We start from the raw sequence: 23,352 nt of genomic DNA, 5'->3' as shown, positions 1-23,352 counted from the left end.
GAATGTCATCATAGAAAACAAGCACAAACCGACATAAGTAGGGCCGGAGGACGTCGTTCATCAGAGCCTGGAAGGTCGCCGGAGTGTTGGAGAGACCATAGGGCATCACCAAGAACTCGAAATGGCCGTGGTGAGTCCGGAACGCCGTCTTGGCGATGTCGTCCGGGTGCATGCGCACCTGGTGGTACCCCGACCGGAGATCAAGCTTGGTGAAGAAGCACGCCCCATGGAGCTCATCCAGGAGCTCATCGACTACCAGAATAGGAAACTTGTCCTTGAGTGTGAGAGCATTAAGGGCGTGGTAGTCAATGCAGAAGCGCCATGTGCCGTCCGACTTGCCTACGAGGAGAACCGGCGCGGTAAACGCTGATGTGGATATCCGAATGATGCCCGAGACGAGCATGAGTGCACACTGCCGCTCCAACTCGTCCTTCTGCAGTTGCGGGTAGCGGTAAGGACGCACTACCACCGGTGCAGAGCCTGGCTGGAGATGTATACGATTTTCATAAGCCCGGGCGAGCGGGAGGCCCTGCGGCTCGGTGAAGAGGTCGTCGTGCTGCTGTAGAACATGCTCCAAGAGTGGGTGGTCGGCCTCGGAGGTAGCCGCGGGCAGCTGAATCTGCGGCGTCGACGGTGCAGCGCCCCCAACGCCGTCCCACCGGATGTGGCAGCACAGCCGCCAAAAGGTCATCGTGAGGGCGTCGAAGTCCCAAAGTATGGGACCGAGGGTCCGCAGGAAGTCGACGCCAAGGATGAAGTCGAAACAGCCCAAATCAATGCCCGCACACGTGATGGAGAAGTGTTCATCGCCGATGGTGATGGGTACGTCTCATGCGAGGCCATGACACCGGAGGCGATCGCCATTGGCCACCGTGACCTGAAGGTGCTCCCCGCCCGTCGGCTGAAGCGCTAGGCGACGCATGGTAGCCTCATGCAGGAAGTTATGGGTGGAGCCTGTATCCACCAAGGCCACCAAGCGCTCGCCATGGATCATCACCGGCAAGAGCACGGTCCGCTCGTCGCGGATGCCAGCGAGCGCATGGAGGGAGACCACTAGGGCCGTCGCTGGGGCGGCGTCAACAGCCATGGGCGCCGGTAGTGCATCGGCCCCGTCGGCCAGGGTGTCCTCCTTAATGAACTCGACCATCTCCAAGTAGAAGAGGCGCGGGCAGACATGGCTCGATGTATAGGGCTCATCACAGTTAAAGCAGAGGCCCTGGCGTCATCGCTCCATCTGCTCCGCCAGAGAGAGACGCCGGAAGGGTCGCGTTGTGACCGGGGTAGTAGAGGCCGGAGTGGCCGGAGGTGGCCGCCCGGCGCAAGGGACGGTCGGGCAGCCTGTCGGGCTTCTCGAGCCGGGGCGGCCGACTGCATGGCCTGGTCGCGAGCCTCATAGGCGCGGGCGTAATACATGGCCGTCTGGATATCCTGGGGGCCGCAAAGCTCCACGTCCACGCGAATGTGATCGGGAAGGCCACCGACAAAGAGGTCGGTGCGCTGCTGCACCGTCACGCCCGACGCATGGCATGCCAGGGCCTGGAAACGGTCGGGGAAGTCCTGCACTATGGAGGTGAAGGGAAGGCGGCCGAGCTCCGCCAGGCGGCTCCCGCGAACCAGCGGCCCAAAGAGAATGAGGCAGAGCTCGCGAAAGTGCTCCCAAGGAGGCATGGCACCCTCATCCTGCTCGAGAGCGTAATACCAGGTCTGTGCCGCACCGCGGAGGTGGTAAGAGGTGAGCCAGGTACGGTCTGATGCAGGGTGCGCTGCCCGCAAAAGAACTGGTCGCACTGGTTTAGCCAGTTGAGGGGGTCCTTCGGCCGTCATATGTGGCGAAGTCAATATTGTCAAACCGCGGCGGTGCCTGGGTCGGAGCACCATGTCGAGCTGGCTCGGAGGTGCGGAGCAGCAAGGCGGGTGGCGCCTAGTCGGGGGACTCCGGGTAGGGACCCGCGGAGCCGGACGGCCCGACGAACTGCGCAAATGGGGTCGTCTGCTCCGGAGCCATAGTGTAGACCGGCGATGGAGACGACCCTGCCACCCAAGCTGGTAGTGGCGACGGAGAGGACGGAAACCAGACCTGATGGATCGGCAATCCCTCCGGCAAGGACGCCCCTGAGTGGGGCAGAGGTGGCGCCGGTGGTTGCAGCGTCGACTGCGGAGGGTGGGCGATCGCGGGGGATGGCGGCTGCAGATACCACAAAGGGGCCGCGGCCGGAGTGGTCCTGCCGGGGTGCCCCGCCTGGAACGGTAGCAGCGGTAGCCCGGTGCAGGCCGACGCACCTTGGGTCGGCCATGGCAACGCCGGGGGCCCGGCCTGGAACGGCAGCAGCGGCTGCCCGCTGTATTCAGGCGCGCCCCGGGACGGCCATGGCAGCACGGGGTGGCCGTGGGTGGCGATCGGCGTAGCCGGCGGATGTGTGTATGACCTAGCCATATATTGGTGGTACTGGTTGAGGCGGAGCCCTTGGACGGTCGTCACGAGATCCCGCAGCGTGCTGGTTATCTGTTCCAGCATGAAGACGACGGTTGTCGGCGGCACGGACGTGATGGGTGCCGGCGGCGGTGAGAAGCCCGCGGTGCTAACAGGGCCCGACAGTGTGGAGGCCCCGGCGGTGGTCACCTGGGAAGACATCATCAGCGCGGTGGTTATCAGCGCGGAGGTGGAGATGGGCAGCGGCGGCGATGGTGTTGACGAAGACATGATCGGACCCATGTCTCTGGATACCAAATTGGTAGGAGCTTGTACCCTACCAGGCCTGGGGCATAAGCGGTAAGGGAAGGAGGGGACTGGGCGAGGCGATGAGCGGCCGCACCGGCGGCTGGGCGCCGTCGCGGGAGATGAAGATGGCGGCAACGGCGCAAGAGGCAGGGGCGGCTAGGGTTCCGGCTCCTGTGGGAGTCGGGTAATAGAGATAATATTCTTATTGCTTAATCTGAAAAAGAGTCTTACATCATATATTTATAACCTATATAACTTGCATATGAATTGACCTAAGATAACTTGTGGGCTAAGATTGCCGGTGGGCCTTCTACGGCCATTAGTTAGGCCGGTCATAACACAAACATAGTCCAAACATAAAATTTGTTCATAGTGCATAATTGAAACGTAAAAAACATTCTTCATGATTTCCAGCATGGTCATCTATGCTCCACAAATCATTGAGTAGTTGCATGTGTACCTATTGATCTCGAAGTTTGTCGATGCATCTCAAAAAAGTTGCCAATATGCTCTACCTCTTGTTCTGGGAGGCAGATCTAAACTCCGGGCTTCTGAAAATCATGTGCGCGAGCTTCCTCTTTGGCCTCATCAATCATGTTGTGCAAGATTACATAACATGTCATAAGCTGCCTAGTGTCTTCGCTTCCTACATCATTGCGGCTCCATAAACAATACCCCAATGAGGTTAGAGCACTCTGAATACCCTCCCCACACCCTTCATGCTACCTTCTTGCGCTTGTGCAAAGAGATATTTTTTCCTACCATGAGGATCCGATATAGTCTTCACAAACGCCATCCATTGAGAATAGATACCATCGGCAAGGTAGTACTCCATACTATAGTTGTGCCCATTGACGGTTAGTTGCACGGTACAGCCTCCCCATCATGAAGTATCTTGAACAAACAAGGTCGTTGGAGAACATTGCTATTATTGTTAGAATCTGACGTGTCAAAGAAAGCATGTGAAATTCACACGTCATTCGATGCCACTGCTTCAACTATGATGGTGCTTCTTTGGTGTGACGTTGGTACTGCCCACACAAACCTTTGGGGAAGTTCTTTCATTGCTAGTGCATGCAATCAACTGAACCAAGCATATGTGTGAATCCTCTTGAAGCTCCAATTGGTAGTAATTTTGATGTGTCCTCCACAGTTGGTTCTCACAAGTACTATGGTCCAAACGCCATCACCATGGCGCATGCAAATTGCACCATGATGGTGTTCAAGCATGCGATCTCTCTCGTCCAGATTTCTATATCAAGGGCATCTGTGACCTTACCATAAGCAAACATCCTAAGAGTAGCCATACAGTTCTGCATAGGAGAGAAGGAAAGTTGGCCGCAACAAACCTTCCTCGACTTGAAGTTGTCATCAGCCTTCGCCACGACAGTCGCAATGCTCAAGAACAAACCTTTGCTCATCTGGAAGACCGGAGCTGACATCGAAAGAAACCTTCATGGTATGTTGGGTCCAGTGTGGGGTAGTCTGTGTACAAAAGTTGTGCGTCGGCGATCCTATCATGGGGAGTAACTCTCCTACCCTTTTTGAACCCTTGAAGTTCAGTCCATGCTCCTCTTCCTTCTTCATTTTTTCTTGGATGCTCATCATTGTCATCTTTATTATTCGAATCCGATGATTCGATGAACTCTCTGTATATGTATTCGTTAAGGCTTGTGTTTCCATGTGTTTCCATAGCCATCATTCGAATGGCGAATCCATCGGTGACCTGCAAATGACCAAAAGAATAAAAAATTACACAGACATTTTATCAAACACATAGAGCATGAGGTGTACGACTGGAGTAGAACATACCCGAGTGGGTGACGACGAACTTTTGTGGTGATGGCACAGTCAGCGGCGTTGTGGATTGGGCTTCCGGTGCCTATGTCGTGGGTTGGGGACAATGACGGAGCAATGATGGCCGTATAGCTACGTTAGTGGGTGTGCGAACGAAGCATAAAAGTGGATAGGAGCAGAGCAGGTTTGAAAGGAGGGGTCGTCTTCAAGAGATTTGGCGGGAGCCCTTGGTAATAGTCCGGCATGGCGGAGGCATCCGGGCGTCCCATATCCACCCCACATATGGGTTGGGTATGAAGATTGGCGGCCAGCCCAGAAATTTGGGCCAACTTTGCCGGTTTAGCTGGATGGCATTTTTCTATTAGCGTAGTGACTAGGCAGGCTACCCAGATGTTTGAGGCAAATATGGGATGTCCGCTTGTAAATGCTCTGACTATTCCTCAATTGACCCGGCAATAGCTATTTCAAAGTCGTACTCCTAGATATTCCATAGATCGTACCAGCATAGATTATTCCCCTAGAGCTTGTTCAATTTTTTTAAAAAAGGACGACCTATGGCCTCTACATCTGGGTGATGCATGCAGCCATTTTGTTAATTATACACAAAGACCTTACGAAGTAATACATCAGTATGTATGAATCCACCGTATTGGCTACATTTGTCAAATACCACCAATACTTCAAATGCATCTCCGCTCGTCTACCTGACTAGATTTCTGGAACTAGTTTTTTTGCCTAAGGATAGACTTGGAACGAGTTATTTTTCAATTGCCCCAGAATACCAAAACCAAATAATATTAAAAACTCCTTTGGCCCCTAGTTTCGTAAGAAAAGTTGTACAAGCTAAGAAAATTAGGTATACAATTTAGAGCACCCACAATGTTAATTTTTCACTACCTCTAAACACTCTCTTCTTAGAGATGACCACTATACATTGCAGCTTCATGTGTCTAAGGGCAGCCACTATGTGTGATACGTCTCCAACGTATTTATAATTTTTGATTGTTCCATGCTATATTATATTCTGTTTTGGACATTATTGGGCTTTATTATACACTTTTATATTATTTTTGGGACTAACCTATTAATAGGAGGCCCAGCCCAGAATTGCTGTTTTTTTGCCTATTTTAGGGTTTCGCAGAAAAAGAATATCAAACGGAGTCCAAATGGAATGAAACTTTCGGGAACGTGATTTTCGGAACGAACATGATCCAGAGGACTTGGACCCTACGTCAAGCAATCAACAAGGAAGGCACAAGGTAGGGGGGCGCGCCCACCCCCCCCCCCCCAGGCGCGCCCTCCACCATCGTGGGCCCCTTGTTGCTCCACCGACGTACTCCTTCCTCCTATATATACCTACGTACCCCCAAACTACCAGATACGGAGCCAAAACCATAATTCCACTGCCGTAACTTTCTTTATCCACGAGATCCTATCTTGAGGCCTTTTTCAGAGCTCCGCCGGAGGGGGCATCGATCACGGAGGGCTTCTACATCAACACCATAGCCCCTCCGGTGAAGTGTGAGTAGTTTACTTCAGACCTACGGGTCCATAGTTATTAGCTAGATGGCTTCTTCTCTCCTTTTGGATCTCAATACAAAGTTCTCCCCACTCTTGTGGAGATCTATTCGATGTAATCTTCTTTTGCAGTGTGTTTGTTGAGACCGATGAATTGTGGGTTTATGATCAAGTTTATCTATGAACAATATTTGAATCTTCTTTGAATTATTTTATGTATGATTGGTTATTTTTGCAAGTCTCTTCAAATTATCAGTTTGGTTTGGCCTACTAGATTGATCTTTCATGCAATGGGAGAAGTGCTTAGCTTTGGGTTCAATCTTGCGGTGTCCTTTCCAAGTGACAGTAGGGGCAGCAAGGCATGTATTGTATTGCTGCCATCGAGGATAACAAGATGGGGTTTGTATCATATTGCATGAGTTTATCCCTCTACATCATGTCATCTTGCTTAAAGCGTTACTCTGTTCTCTTGAACTTAATACTCTAGATGCATGCTGGATAGCGGTTGATGTGTGGAGTAATTGTAGTAGATGTAGGCAGGAGTCGGTCTACTTGTCTCGGACGTGATGCCTATATACATGATCATACCTAGATATTCTCATAACTATGCTCAATTCTGTCAATTGGTCAACAGTAATTTGTTCACTCACCGTAAATACTTATGCTCTTGAGAGAAGCCACTAGTGAAACCTATGGCCCCTGGGTCTATCTTCCATCATATTAATCTTCCAATACTTAGTTGTTTCCTTTGCCATTTATTTTACTTTGCATCTTTTATTTGTCTTTATCATAAAAAAACCAAAAACATTATCCTATCATATCTATCAGATCTCACTCTCGTAAGTGACCGTGTAGGGATTGACAACCCCTTATCGCGTTGGTTGCGAGGATTTATTTGTTTGTGTAGGTGCGAGGGACTCGTGCGCGGCTTCCTACTGGATTGATACCTTGGTTCTCAAAAACTGAGGGAAATACTTACGCTGCTCTGTTGCATCACCCTATCCTCTTCAAGGGAAAACCAACGCAGTGCTCAAGAGGTAGCAAGAAGGATTTCTGGCACCGTTGCCGGGGAGATTCGCACAAGACAAGTCAAGATTTGACTCCTAGAAACAAGTCACTAGTGGCGCCGTTGCAAGTCAAGACATACCAAGTACCCATCACAAACCCTTATCTCCCGCATTACATTATTTACCATTTTCCTCTCATTTTCCTCTCGTCCACTTCACCCTTGCCGTTTTATTCGCCCTCTCTCTCTGTCCTCTCTCTTTCTCTATTTGCCTCTTTTTGCCCCTTGCACTTTCTGCCGTTATGTCTGAAATCGGGGAAATTATTGTCGACATGGACAATAATGATATCATGAAAAATTCTGATGCTCCTGCTGAAGAACCCTCTATCTTACATACAATTTTTTTTGTATTGGTAGTGGTAATATTATTGGAAAAGGAATTATCCAAGATTTCTTTACTTGTGCCGGTGCTTTGCCTTCTATGGGTTGTTCTATCCTTCATAGAACTAGTAGTCTTGCGGACGCTATCGCCTTGCTTGTAGTTGAACCCGAGATATAATTTATGCACATGCATCCTTGCATACAAAGGATTTTCTTAGAATTTTTTAATATCGAGCATTCTTCTGTTAAGCGTGCCGCTACTATATTTTTGGCTCATGAGTTTAGATTCATAATAAAAGAGGCCAAAGAAATCTTTGCGCATTATATGGTGGACGCTTGCCGTCCTCCCAAAGAGGCTATCCTTTTTGATCAAGAAGAAATAACGCGTTTTCAATCTCTAGACTATGTTGCTTTCAATGAAAATCTTAGAAAAAGGGTTCCTACCAATGTTCTAGTTGATAGAATTTCTGAACTTAATGATGATTTGGCTATTCGAAATAATGAACTAGGATATTCTCTTGAGTATAGGTTCACAAAGTTCTGTCAAAAGAATGCTTACAATGATGAATTAGTTGTGCAATACGAAGGGCCAAAAGAGGAACCTATACCTCCCAAAGTTGATCTTGGGGACTTTTGTCCCATTAAATTTAGCCATTTTGATTACTTGTTCTCGCCTCAAAGAAAACTTGCTGCCGAACATAGAGAATATGAAATGAGTTTTAATGATCTATCTTATTATTATGGCAATACCTAGATCTATCCTTACTTTTATGCCTAGCCAGGGGCGCTAAACGTAGCGCTTGTTGGGAGGCAACCCAATTTTATTTTTATTCCTTGGTTTTTGCTCCTGTTTAGTAATAAATAATTTATCCAGACTCTGTTTTGGTTGTGTTTTTTGTGTTTAATTAGTTTTTGTGCCAAGTAGAACTGTTGGGAAGACTTGGGGAAAGTCTTTTTAGTCTTGCTGTAAAAAACAGAAACTTTAGAGCTCACGAGAATTGCTCCCATTTTTATTTGGAAAGTGATATTTAGTTAATTATTTTTGCAGATGATTAATAGATAAATTCCTCACGTCCAGCAATTTATTTTTGAATTTTTTGGGTTCCAGATTTTGCGTTAGCTACAGATTACTACAGACTGTTCTGTTTTTGACAGATTCTGTTTTTTGTGTGTTCTTTGCTTATTTTGATGAATCTATGGGTAGTAAAATAGTTTATAAACCATAGAGAAGTTGTAATACAGTAGGTTTAACACCAATATAAATAAATAATGAGCTCATTACAGTACCTTGAAGTGGTGTTTTGTTTTCTTTCGCTAACGGAGCTCACGAGATTTTCTACTTTAAGTTTTGTGTTGTGAAGTTTTCAAGTTTTGGGTAAAAGATTTGACGGATTATGGGACAAGTAGTGGAAAGAGTCTAAGCTTGGGGATGCCCATGGCACCCCAAGATAATATAAGGACACCTAAAAGCCAAAGCTTGTGGATGCCCCGGAAGGCATCCCCTCTTTCGTCTACTTCCATCGGTAACTTTACTTGGAGCTATATTTTTATTTACCACATGATATGTGTTTTGCTTGGAGCGTCTTGTATTATTTGAGTCTTTATTTGTTAGTTTTGCACAATCATCCTTGCTGTACACACCTTTTGAGAGAGACACACATGATTTAGAAATTGTTTGAATACTCTATGTGCTTCACTTATATCTTTTGAGTTATATTGTTTTTGCTATAGTGCTTCACTTATATCTTTTAGAGCACGTCGGTGGATTTGTTTTATAGAAACTATTTTTCTCTCATGCTTCACTTAGATTATTTTGAGAGTCCTACAAAACAGCATGGTAATTTGCTTTAATTATGTTAGGCATTCAAGATTAATAATTTTTTTCTTATGAGTGTGTTGAATACTATGAGAAGTTTGATACTTGATAATTGTTTTGAGATATGGAGATGGTAATATTAGAGTCATGCTAGTCGAGTAGTTGTGATTTGAGAAATACTTGTGTTAAAGTTTGTGATTCCCGTAGCATGCACGTATGGTGAACCGTTATGTGATGAAGTCGGAGCATGATTTATTTATTGATTGTCTTCCTTATGAGTGGCGGTCAGGGACGAGCGATGGTCTTTTCCTACAAATCTATCCCCCTAGGAGCATGTGCGTAATACTTTGCTTTGATAACTTGTAGATTTTTGCAATAAGTATATGAGTTCTTAATGACTAAGGTTGAGTCCATGGATCATACGCACTTTTCTTCCTTCCACCATTGCTAGCCTCTCTAATATCGCGCACCTTTCGCCGGTATCATACACCCACCATATACCTTCCTTAAAACAGCCACCATACCTACCTATATTGGCATTCCCATAGCCATTCCGAGATATATTGCCATGCAACTTTCCACCGTTACGTTTACTATGGCGCGCTCTATCATTGTCATATTGCTTTGCATGATCATGTAGTTGACATTGTATTTGTGGCAAAGCCACCGTTCATAATTCTTTCGTACATGTCACTCTTGATTCATTTCATATCCCGGTACACCGTCGGAGGCATTCACATAGAGTCATATTTTGTTCTAAGTATTGAGTTGTAATTGTTGAGTTGTAAGTAAATAAAAGTGTGATGATCATCATTTTTAGAGCATTGTCCCAAGTAAGGAAAGGATGATGGAGACTATGATTCCCCCACAAGTCGGGATGAGACTCCGTATGAAAAAAAATAAAAAATATAAAAAGAGGCCAAAGAAGCCCAAACAAAAAAAGAGGCCATAAAAAAGGCCCAAATAAAAAAATATGAGAGAAAAAGAGAGAAGGGACAATGCTACTATCCTTTTACCACACTTGTGCTTCAAAGTAGCACCATGATCTTCATAATAGAGAGTCTCCTATGTTATCACTTTCATATACTAGTGGTAATTTTTATTATAGAACTTGGCTTGTATATTCCAATGACGGGCTTCCTCAAAATGACCTAGATCTTCGTGAGCAGGCGAGTAGGATGCACACCCACTTAGTTCCTTTTGTTGAGCTTTCATATACTTATAGCTCTAGTGCATCCGTTGCATGGCAATCCCTACTCACTCACATTGATATCTATTGATGGGCATCTCCATAGCCTGTTGATTCGCCTAGTTGATGTGAGACTATCTTCCCCCTTTTTTTGTCTCCTCCACAACCGCCATTCTATTCCACCTAAAGTGCTATGTCCATGGCTCATGCTCATGTATTGCGTGAAGATTGAAAAATTTTGAGAACACCAAAGGTACGAAACAATTGCTTGGCTTGTCATCGGGGTTGTGCATGATTTAAATACTTTGTGTGGTGAAGATAGAGCATAGCCAGACTATATGATTTTGTAGGGATAACTTTCTTTGGCCATGTTATTTTTAAGAGACATAATTGCTTAGTTTGTATGCTTGAAGTATTATTATTTCTATGTCAATATTGAACTTTTGTCTTGAATCTATAATTTTTGATTGTTCCATGCTATATTATATTCTGTTTTGGACATTATTTGGCTTTATTATACACTTTTATATTATTTTTGGGACTAACCTATTAACTGGAGGCCCATCCCAGAATTGCTGTTTTTGCCTATTTTAGGGTTTCGCAGAAAAAGAATATCAAACGGAGTCCAAATGGAATGAACCTTCGGGAACGTGATTTTCGGAACGAACATGATCCAGGGGACTTGGACCCTACGTCAAGCAATCAACGAGGAAGGCACGAGGTAGGGGGGCGCGCCTACCCCCCCAGGCGTGCCCTCCACCCTCGTGGGACCCTTGTTGCTCCACCGACGTACTCGTTCCTCCTATATATACCTACGTACCCCCAAACTACCAGATACGGAGCCAAAACCCTAATTCCACCGACGTAACTTTCTGTATCCATGAGATCCCATCTTGGGGCCTTTTTCGGAGCTCCGTCGAAGGGGGCATCGATCACAGAGGGCTTCTACATCAACACCATAGCCCCTCCGATCAAGTGTGAGTAGTTTACTTCAGACCTACGGGTCCATAGTTATTAGCTGGATGGCTTCTTCTCTCTTTTTGGATCTCAATACAAAGTTCTCCCCCTCTCTTGTGCAGGTCTATTCGCTGTAATCTTCTTTTGTGGTGTGTTTGTTGAGACCGATGAATTGTGGGTTTATAATCAAGTTTATCTTTGAACAATATTTGAATCTTCTCTGAATTCTTTTATGTATGATTGGTTATCTTTGCAAGTCTCTTCGAATTATCAGTTTGGTTTGGCCTACTAGATTGACCTTTCTTGCAATGGGAGAAGTGCTTAGCTTTGGGTTCAATCTTGCGGTGTCCTTTCCCCGTGACAGTAGGGGCAGCAAGGCACATATTGTATTGTTGCCATCGAGGATAACAAGATGGGGTTTATATCATATTGCATGAGTTTATCCCTCTACATCATGTCATCTTGCTTAAAACGTTACTCTGTTCTCTTGAACTAATACTATAGATGCATGCTGGATAGAGGTCGATGTGTGGAGTAATAGTAGTAGATGCAGGCAGGAGTCGGTCTACTTGTCTCGTACATGATGCCTATATACATGATCATACCTAGATATTCTCATAACTATGCTCAATTCTGTCAATTGCTCAATCCCTAATTTGTTCACCCACCGTAAATACTTATGCTCTTGAGAGAAGCCACTAGTGAAACCTATGGCCTCCGGGTCTATCTTCCATCATATTAATCTTCCAATACTTAGTTATTTCCTTTGCCATTTACTTTACTTTGCATCTTTTATTTCTCTTTATCATAAAAATACCAAAAATATTATCCTATCATATCTATCAGATCTCACTCTTGTAAGTGACCGTGTAGGGATTGACAACCCCTTATCGCATTGGTTGCGAGGATTTATTTGTTTGTGTAGGTGCGAGGGACTCGTGCGTGGCCTCCTACTTGATTGATACATTGGTTCTCGAAAACTGAGGGTAATACTTACGGTGCTCTTCTGCATCACCCTTTCCTCTTCAAGGGAAAACCAACGCAATGCTCAAGAGGTAGCAATGTGCACCATATAGGTGTCTCAAATTGACCTTTTGCGTTAGGGAACCGATGCCATACTTTGTGCAGCCCGGTGGCAAAGCCAAATTCGTGAGAACCGGCCTAGGTAGTTGCGTCGATGTCCAATACAAATAGAGTGAATAAAGATGCAACGCCGCTATACACATGACACCGTCCAGCCGATGTTTGCACGACGTGATGGTCAGAACTCTCCATGCATAGCAGAAACTGCAACCTAGCTGCGGAGTTACTATCATCCACAAATCGACAAAGGAAATGTTGTCTTTATAGTAGTTTCATAAAAAAGTATGGCCAGTTGCCTGCTTTTACGGCCAGGAAGTGTTCACGATAGAGAAGGATATAGTTTTCTATTCTAATCTATGTCAGTTTGGCCCACTTAGAAGTAAATTTGGCTCATGGGTATGTTGCAGACAACTAGAAAAATTTAGTAGATGCCCACAAGTGTTTATATTGCCTATTTTGGCATTTCGCACATAGTGGTTGCCCAAAGAAAAAATTTCTAGCGCTCCTCTTAGCTTGGAGGTTGCCTCTTCCAATTAAATAGTTGTAGCGATCCGACCTCAGATGGTCAAATCTCTGTACATAAGTGTCATCCCTGGATCGGTAATGCTGACACTCACAGTACTTCGAAGGATAACAGAGTAGAAATGACACACTTATTACATTGAATGTCTCACAAGAGAACCTATTACAATAATATGGCTTAAGGCCATCTAAATAAGATAACAGCGGAAGACTTGGAAGATAAAGTCAGTCCATCAACTCCAACGGCATAGCTGAGTGCACGACAAACGACCTAGCGCACCTTACTCTTTGTATGAAAAGTCTGCAACGTGATATGTTGCAGCCCGAAATGGGTTAGCACATGAAATATGCTGGCAATATAACACAATAGAGCAATGAACAAGTAAATGATATCACTACATGCAAATATGGCTGGTGGAGGCTGTATGGTTATAATGTTTTTCTGAAAAGCCAATTTTTCCCTACAACAAAGGAATATATTTTGTTTAACTATCATGGTAGTTGATAAAAATTTAGAATGGTAACCCCATCTCAATCCCAATTAAACAGTAGTTAACAACCCAACAAATTAATTTAGATTGATGAGATCAACATGATAATTCAAGAACCAGATACTCAAGATATCCATAACCGGGGACACGGCTAACCATGATTAGTTTGTACACTCTGCAGAGGTTTGCGCACTTTTCCCCACAAGACTAGATCTCCTCCGTTGGATTTCTTGCACTACATGGTGTTTGAGAAACGGATGACCGAGACACAGTTTTTCAGAAGCATTAACTCTTTACTATGGATAGACAGTTACACCTATTTCCCCCTACATCTGCTAGCCTACCACTGAAAGAGGTCATGCAACATACTCAAGTATGCTAGAGCCCATAATAGCTTGTGTCTGCACACGGAAGTTTCTAGCATGAATAATCTTATGATCCCTTTGAGCCCGGGTGGCGAACCAAAACACAACACTGGTATATCCCCAGGTGCCCGCAACCAATCCACCCAGATGTGTATTTAACTTGCCACCTTAAGTTAACAATTAATTAACAATCTCATATATGTCATGGATCACTCAAACCAAACCATGTCTACGAGCATAGCATAGAAATATAAGCATAACGTAGAAGTAACTCCCAATGGTTTGATAATAAAAGGGCAATAGGTTCTACCTCATCATCTACTTCCCAATACCCACAAGTTAAAAGATCCTTCTCATGCAATGTTTGAGGATTGTAGCTAATGCATAAAAACTGGGTAATGAAGAAGTATGATCAAAGTGTTACTTGCCTTGCTGATGATCCGCGAACCCTAGAGACTCGTAGTAGCACGCTTCGCACTCTAGAAATTCTATCGCAAACAAATAATATAATGCATAAGAACTCAAGCATATATGCAAGAGTAAAACTCAAATAAGAAGATCCAATCTGAAAGTTCAACTAAAGAGCTTAGATTTGCAAAAAGAATCGATCAAATCGGAGCTACGGAACTGAAACTATGATCAAAAGAACTTCGAATTCAAATATTCTTGAAACCAAATTTTAAATTTGTCAAAACCATGTTCAAGTTGATTAACCAGAAAGAGGGTCTCGAGACAAAGCTTTTGGCGTTGGTTTCACTGGATTTGGACTAAGGGTTAAAAAGTTGCAAGGGTTTGAAGATCAGGGGCTAATCTACGATAAAAATAATCGCGGATAAGTCTCTGGCAGAAAATAAAAATAAAAATAAAAATCTATTGGACGAACGTCCGCTAGCAGAGACTAACGAACAAATTCGTTCGTTAAAGCGAACTAACGAACGAATGTTCGTAGATTAGAGCTAACCCAAGAAAACCGAGAAAATCAAACCGATCTAGGGTTTACAAAAAACGGCAGCGGCTTTATGGGTTTTTACCAGTTCTCAGGCGAAAACCGGTGGCGGCGGTGGTGCGGGATCCGGCGGTGGCACAGCGCGGGTCAGCGGTGTGGCGTGGGCAGAGCAGCGACGCAGGCGGCGTAGGCTGCGGCGCTGGTGGTACGGGACGGGGGAGAGAGGGCGGCGGGGGCGGCGGTACTTATAGGAGGTCGGGGGTGGCCGACTTGGGGAGGTGGTCGGCCGGCGCGGCGGGGCAAGCTCGGACTCCTTCGGGAGTCTGGCGACGGAACGGAGTCGCGCGGCGGGAACGCGGCGACGAGTGGGCTTCTTCCCGGCTCGGCTCGGGCCGGCCCAATTTTTTTTAATAAATTCCACCAAAAAGGAAAAATCCTAAAAAATAAAAAAAAATTATAAAAAATGCCAAAAACATCTTTCGTCGTTTAAATAAAATATTTAGAACATAGTGAACATTTTTCCGGCCTAAAATGCAATTTTTAAAAAATGCATATTTTTCTAATTCAAATAAAATAGCAATAAAATCCCAAACAAAATATTTATCTGATTTTAACATTTTTCCTCCAATATTTATTTTATTTTGGAGAATACATTTTATCTCCTCTCATTTATTTTGATATTGGAAATATTTCAGAGAGAAAAATATTAAAAGCAAAATGACCCTCTTTTCAAAATTTGAGAAAAATTCAAATATGAAAATAGTGAAATCCCCAACTCTCTACGTGGGTCCTTGAGTTGCTTTGGATTTCTAGGATCGCAAAACAGATGCATATAAAATATGATATGCATATGATGACCTATGTATAACATTCCAAATTGAAAATACAAACCTACCCCCTTAAGATGAATCTCGTAGATCATCCTCTCGTTCCCAGGTGGCTTCTTCCTCAGTATGGTGGCTCTGCTGAACTTTACAAAACTTGATAACCTTGCTGTGTGTGAATGGCTGGCAAACTCGAGAACCTTGACAGGTTTCTCCTCATAGGTCAAATCACTATCCCATTGAATTTCTTCCAGGGGCGCTGTATCTCTTAGAGGAATATCGGCCAGCTCTGCATGGCACTTCTTCAACAGGGAAACGTGAAACACATCATGAACTCCTGACAGTCCTTCGGGTAACTCCAACTTCTAGGCAACTTCTCCCTTTCATTCCAAAACTTGGTATGGTCCTACAAATCTCGGGGCTAACTTTCCCTTGAATCCAAAGCATTTAACTCCTCGTAGAGGTGACACATGAAGATATGCTCTGTCTCCGATTTCATAAACTACCTCCTTGCATTTTGAGTCTGCATAACTCTTGTGCCTGGATTGAGCTACCTTCAGTCTATCGCGAATCAACTTGACCTTCTCTTCGGATTCTTTGATCAAATCTGGTCTAAACAATTAACGGTCTCCAACTTCATCCCACATCAACGGTGTCTTGCACCTCCTTCCATACAAGGCTTCGAAAGGTGCCATCTTCAAACTAGCCTGGTAGCTGTTATTCTATGAGAACTCTGCATAAGGCAAATTATCATCCCAACTAGATCCATAATATAGCGCACAAGCTCTCAATATGTCCTCCAAAATCTGATTGACTCTCTCGGTCTTCCCATATGTCTGCGGGTGAAAGGTTGTACTAAACTCTAGCCTGGTACCCAAAGTCTGGTGCAGCTGATGCCAAAACTTTGAAGTAAACTGTGTCCCTCTATCTGATACGATGGTCCTCGGAACTCCATGCAGACATACAATCCTGGTCATATATATCTTGGCCAACTTTGCACTTGTATAGGTGGTTCTCACTGGGATAAAGTGAGCCACTCTGGTCAAATGATCCACTACTACTCAGATAGAATCATATCCCGATCGGGTCCTGGGTAATCCGGTGATGAAATCCATGCCAAGCTTATCCCACTTCCATTCGGGTATCGGCATAGGCTGCAGTAATCCTGCTGGCTTCTGATGTTCTGCCTTCACTCTCTGACATACATCACATACCGCTACATACTCGGCAATATCCTTCTTCATACCAATCCACCAGAAATGCTCCTTCAAATCCAAATACATCTTGGTGTTTCCAGGGTGTATCGAGTATGGCGAGTCATGAGCTTCCTGAAGTACTAACTTCCCGATCTCTGCATTATTTGGTACATAAACACGGTCCCCAAACCATAAGATGTCGTGCTCATCCTCACGAAAACCCTTGGCTTTTCCTTTGCTCATCTTCTCCTTTATCTCAACAATTTCCTTATCATCCTTTTGAGCTTCTTGAATCTTTCCCAATAATGTTGACTGAACCTTCATTGCTGCGACAAAACCTCTAGGGACTATCTCCAAATGAAGCTCCCTGAGATCTTCGGCTAACTCCTTTGGTAATCCTCTACTTACAAGGGTATTGGCATAACTCTTTCGGCTCAAAGCGTCTGCTACGACATTGGCCTTGCCTGGATGATAGTGCAACTTCATATCATAATCCTTTATAAGCTCCAACCATCTCCTTTGCCTGAGATTCAGCTCCTTCTGTGTGAAAATGTACTTCAAACTCTTATGATCTGTGTACACATCACATCGATTTCCAATAAGAAAGTGTCTCCAAGTCTTGAGTGCATGAACTACAGACGCTAACTCCAAATAATTCATGGCATAATTCAACTCATGCGGTCGAAGCTGAAGTGAGGTGTATGAAACCACTCTTCCGTCTTGCATAATTACGCCTCCAAGTCCTAGGCAAGAAGCATCGCAATACACTTGGAAATCCTTGCGTATATCAATGAATATTCGATAGTATCCCGCGAGTCCCAGAAAACTACGGATCTCTCCTAATGAGGTGGGTGCTAGCTAATCAGTGACTGACTGAACCTTGGTGGGGTCTACTGCTATACCTTCTCCTGATATAACATGTCCAAGGAATCGAACTTCCTTCAACCAAAACTCACATTTGCTAAACTTAGCATACAACTGATGTTCCCTGAGCTTCTCGAGAACTAAACGCAAATGCTCCTTGTGTTCCTCTTCATTCTTTGAGTATACCAAAATATTATCAATGAACAGAACTACAAACTTATCCAAAAAGTCCATGAACACCTTATTCATCATACTCATGAATTAGTCTGGGGCATTAGTCAACCCAAATGACATAACAATATACTCATATAGCCCGTACCTTGTGGTGCAGGTTGTCTTAGGTATATCCTGTTCTTGGATCTTCAGCTGGTGGTATCTTGATTGCAGATCGATCTTGGAGAATACTTTAGCTCCTTGCAGCTAGTCAAACAAATCATTGATCATCGGCAGTGGGTACTTCTTCTTGACCGTTACTTCATTCAATGCACGATAATCAACAACCATTCTCAAAGATCCATCCTTCTTCTCAACCAAGAGCACTGAGGCTCCCCATGGTGATGAACTTTGTCGAATGTATCCTTTATCCAATAACTCTTTAATCTGCTTCTTAATCTCCTCCAGATCATTTGCAGGCATCCGATATGGTCTCTTCGATATTGGTCCGGTGCCTGGCAACAACTCTATCAAAAACTCAATGTCTCGATCCGGCGGCATTCCTGGAAGATCCTCTGGAAAGAGATCCGGGTAATCCTTCACTACAGGCACTTCCTCCCGAACAACTCCTGAGAGGGAATTTACTTGGGTCCTCCTAGGCGCGTGCCTAGATACATACTTAATCCTTTTTCCCTTTGGGGTGGTGAGCAGAATTGACTTACTGGCGTAATCGATGTTTCCTCCATACATCGATAGCCAATCCATTCCTAGTATCACATCCAATCCTTGCGACTCCAGAATTATTAAGTCCAAGGAGAAAACATGCCTACCTATGGTCAATGGCACCTGAAAACATCCTTGGCTTGCCATATACTCCGCTCCTAGCGAGCTTACTGAAGGAAATATGCCCTAGAGGCAATAATAAACTTATTATTTATTTCCTTATATCATGATAAATGTTTGTTATTCATGCTAGAATTGTATTAACCGGAAACTTAGTAGATGTGTGAATACATAGACAAACAAAGTATCACTAGTATGCCTCTACTTGACTAGCTCATTGAATCAAAGATGGTTAAGTTTCCTAGCCATAGACATGAGTTGTCATTTGATTAACGAGATCACATCATTAGAGAATGATGTGATTGACTTGACCCATTCCGTTAGCTTAGCACGATGATCGTTTAGTATGTTGCTACTGCTTTCTTCATGACTTATACATGTTCCTCTGACCATGAGATTATGCAACTCCTGAATACCGGTGGAACACTTTGTGTGGTACCAAATGTCACAATGTAACTGGGTGATTATAAAGGTGCTCAACAGGTGTCTCCGATGGTAATTGTTGAGTTGGTATAGATCGAGATTAGGATTTGTCACTCCGATTGTAGGAGAGGTATCTCTGGGCCCTCTCGGTAATGCACATCACTATAAGCCTTGCAAGCAATTCAACTAATGAGTTAGTTGCGGGATGATGCATTACGGAAAGGAGTAAAGAGACTTGCCGATAAGGTGATTGAACTAGGTATTGAGATACCGATGACCGAATCTCGGGCAAGTAACATACCGATGACAAAGGGAACAACGTATGTTGTTGTGCGGTTTGACCGATAAAGATCTTCATAGAATATGTAGGAGCGAATATGAACATCCAGGTTCTGCTATTGGTTATTGACCGGAGATGTGTCTCGGTCATGTCTACATAGTTCTCGAACCAGTAGGGTCCGCAAGCTTAATGTTTGGTGACGATCAGTATTATGAGTTTATGTGATTTGATTTACCAAAGGTAGTTCAGAGTCCCAGATGAGATCAGGGACATGACGAGGAGTCTCTAAATGGTCGAGATGTAAAGATCGATATATTGCATGACTATATTCGGACATCAGAAAGGTTCCGAGTGATTCGGGTATTTTTCGGAGTACCGGGGAGTTACGGGAATACGGGGAAGAAGTATTGGGGCTCATGGGCCAAGTGGTGGAAGAGAGGAGGCAGGGCGCGCGGCCCCCCTAGCCCAAACCGAATTGAACTAGGGGTCGGCCCCCCTTTCCTCCTTTCCTCCCTCTCCTTCCTTCTCCCCTTCCCCCTTCCTTCCCTCCTCCTAGTAGGAGTAGGAAAGGGGAGTCCTACTCCTACTAGGAGGAGGACTCCTCCTCCTGGCGCGCCCTAGGAGGGCCGGCCGGCCTCCCCCTTGCTCCTTTATATACGGGGGCAGGGGGCACCCTAGGACACACAAGCTGATCATTGATCCCTTAGCCGTGTGTGGTGCCCCCTCCACCATAATCCACCTTGATCATATCGTAGCGGTGCTTAGGCGAAGCCCTGCGTCGGTAACAACATCATCACCGTCATCACGCTGTCATGCTGACGGAAGTCTCCCATGAAGCTCTACTGGATCGGAGTTCGTGGGACGTCATCGAGCTGAACGTGTGCCGAACTCGGAGGTGCCGTGCATTCGGTACTTAGATTGGTCGGATCATGAAGACGTTCGACTACATCAACTGCATTCTCATAACGGTTCCTCTTACGGTCTACGAGGGTACATGGATGATACTCTTCCCTCTCATTGCTATGCATCACCATGATCTTGCGTGTGCGTAGGGAAATTTCTGAAATTACTACGTTCCCCAACAGTGCCATCCGAGCCAGGTTTATGCGTAGATGTTATATGCATGAGTAGAACACAAGTGAGTTGTGGGCTATACAAGTCATACTGCTTACCAGCATGTCATACTTTGGTTCGGCGGTATTGTTGGATGAAGCGGCCCGGACCGACATTACGCGTATGCTTATGCGAGACTGGTTCTACCGACGTGCTTTGCACATAGTGGCTGGCGGGTGTCTGTTTCTCCAACTTTAGTTGAATCGAATTTGGGACTACGGCCAGTCCTTGTTGAAGGTTAAAAGCAACAACATTGATGAAACATCGTTGTGGTTTGATGCGTAGGTAAGAACGGTTCTTAGTAGAGCTCGTAGCAACCACGATAAAACTTGCAACAACAAAGTAGAGGGACATCTAACTGTTTTTGCAGGGCATCGTTGTTGATGTAGATATTGGTCAAGACATGATACGATATACTGTTGTTGTATGACATGCATCATGTTTTGTAAAAAGTTATCGCACAACTGCAGGAGCCTTATGGTGTCGCTTTATTGTATGAATGCAATCACCATGTAATTGTTTTACGTTTATCACTATGCATTAGCGATAGTTGAAGAAAGCATTAGTTGGTGAGACGACAACAACACTATGATGGAAGATCAAGGTGTCAAAGCCGGTGATGATGGAAATCATGACGGTGCTTTGTAGATGGAGATCAAAAGGCCACAAGATGTGATGGCCATATCAGTCACATCATTTGATTGCATGTGATGTTTATCTTTTATACATCTTATTTTTCTTACTTCGGTGGTAGCATTATAAGATGATCTCTCACTAAATGTCAAGGTACAAGTGTTCTCCCTGAGTATGCACCATTGCCAAAGTTCGTCGTGCCGAGACACCACGTGATGATCGGGTGTGATAAGCTCAACATTCATCTACAACGGGTGTAAGACAGTTTTGCACACGCAGAATACTCGGGTTAAACTTGACGAGCCTAGCATATGCAGATATGGCCTCGGAACACTGAGACCGAAAGGTCGAGCGCGAATCATATAGTAGATACGATCAACATAGTGATGTTCATCATTGAAAACTACTCCATCTCACGTGATGATCGGACATGGTTTAGTTGATTTGGATCACGTGATCATTTAGATGACTAGAGGGATGTCTATCTAAGTGGGAGTTCTTAAGTAATATGATTAACTGAACTTTAATTTATCATGAACTTAGTCCTGATAGTATTTGCATATCTATGGTGTAGTTCAATAGCTCGCACATAGCTTCCCCATTTATTTTTGATATGTTCATAGAGAAAAATAAATTGAAAGATGTTAGTAGCAATGATGCGGATTGGATCCATGATATGAGGATTATCCTCATTACTGCACAGAAGAATTATGTCCTTGATGCGCCGCTAGGTGACGGACCTATTGCAGAAGCATATGCAGACGTTATGAACGTTTGGCAAACCTCGGTATGATGACTACTTTATAGTTTAGTGCACCATGGTTTACTGCTTAGAACCGGGACTTCAAAAATGTTTTGAATGCCACGGACCATATAAGATGTTCCAAGAGTTGAAATTATTATTTCAGACTCATGCCCATGTCGAAAGGTATAAGACCTTTGACAATTAATTTGCCTAGAAAATGGAGGAGAATAGCTCAGCTAGTGAGCATGTGCTCAGAATGTCTGAGTGATACAATCACTTGAATCAAGTGGGAGTTAATATTCCAGATAAGATAGTGATTGACATAATTCTCTAGTCACTATCACCAAGTTACTAGAACTTTGTGATGAACTATAATATGCAAGGGGTAACGGAAACAATTCCCAAGCTCTTCGTGATACGGAAATCGACGAAGGTAGAAATCAAGAAAAGCATCAAGTGTTGATGGTTGACAAGACCACTAGTTTCAAGAAAAGGGCAAAGGGAAGAAGGGGAACTTCAAGAAGAACGGCAAGCAAGTTGCTGCTCAAGTGAAGAAGCCCAAGTCTAGACCTAAGCCTGAGACAAAGTGCTTCTGCTACAAAGGGACTGGTCACTAGAAGCAGAACTGCCCCAAGTATTTGGCGGATAAGAAGGATGACAAAGTGAACAAAGGTATATTTGATATACATGTTATTGATGTGTACTTTACTAGTGTTTATAGCACCCCCTCTGTATTGATACTAATTCAGTTGCTAAGATTAGTAACTTGAAACGGGAGTTGCAGAATGAATAGAGACTAGTTAAGGGTGAAGTGACGATGTGTGTTATAACTAGTTCCAAAATTGATAGGATCATCATCGCGCACTCCCTATACTTTCAGGATTAGTGTTGAACCTAAATAAATGTTATTTGGTGTTTGCGTTAAGCATGAATATGATTTGATCATGTTTATTGCAATACAGTTATTCATTTAATGTGAGAGAATAATTTTTGTTCTGTTTACATGAATAAAACCTTCAATGGTCATACACCCAAGGTGAATGGTTTATTGAATCTCGATCATAGTGATACACATATTCATAATATTGAAGCCAAAAGATGCAAACTTAATAATGATAGTGCAACTTATTTGTGGCACTGCCATTTAGGTCATGGTGTAAAGCGCATGAAGAAAATCCATGCTGATGGGCTTTTGGAATCGCTTGATTATGAATCAGTTGATGCTTGCGAACCATGCCTCATGGGCAAGATGACTAAGACTCCGTTCTCCGGAACAATGAAGCGTGCAACAGACTTGTTGGAAATAATACATACCGATGTATGCAGTCTGATGAGTGTTGAGGCTCGCGGCAGGTATCATTATTTTCTGACCTTCACAGATGATTTGAGTAAGATATGGATATATCTTCTTGATGAAACATAAATCTAAACATTTTAAAAGTTCAAACAATTTCAGAGTGAAGTGGAAAATCATTGTAACAAGAAAAT

Source organism: Triticum aestivum, chromosome 2A (genome assembly GCF_018294505.1).
Source record: "Triticum aestivum cultivar Chinese Spring chromosome 2A, IWGSC CS RefSeq v2.1, whole genome shotgun sequence".
NCBI classification, from domain to species: domain Eukaryota; kingdom Viridiplantae; phylum Streptophyta; class Magnoliopsida; order Poales; family Poaceae; genus Triticum; species Triticum aestivum.
Note: the sequence above shows the minus strand (reverse complement) of the source record.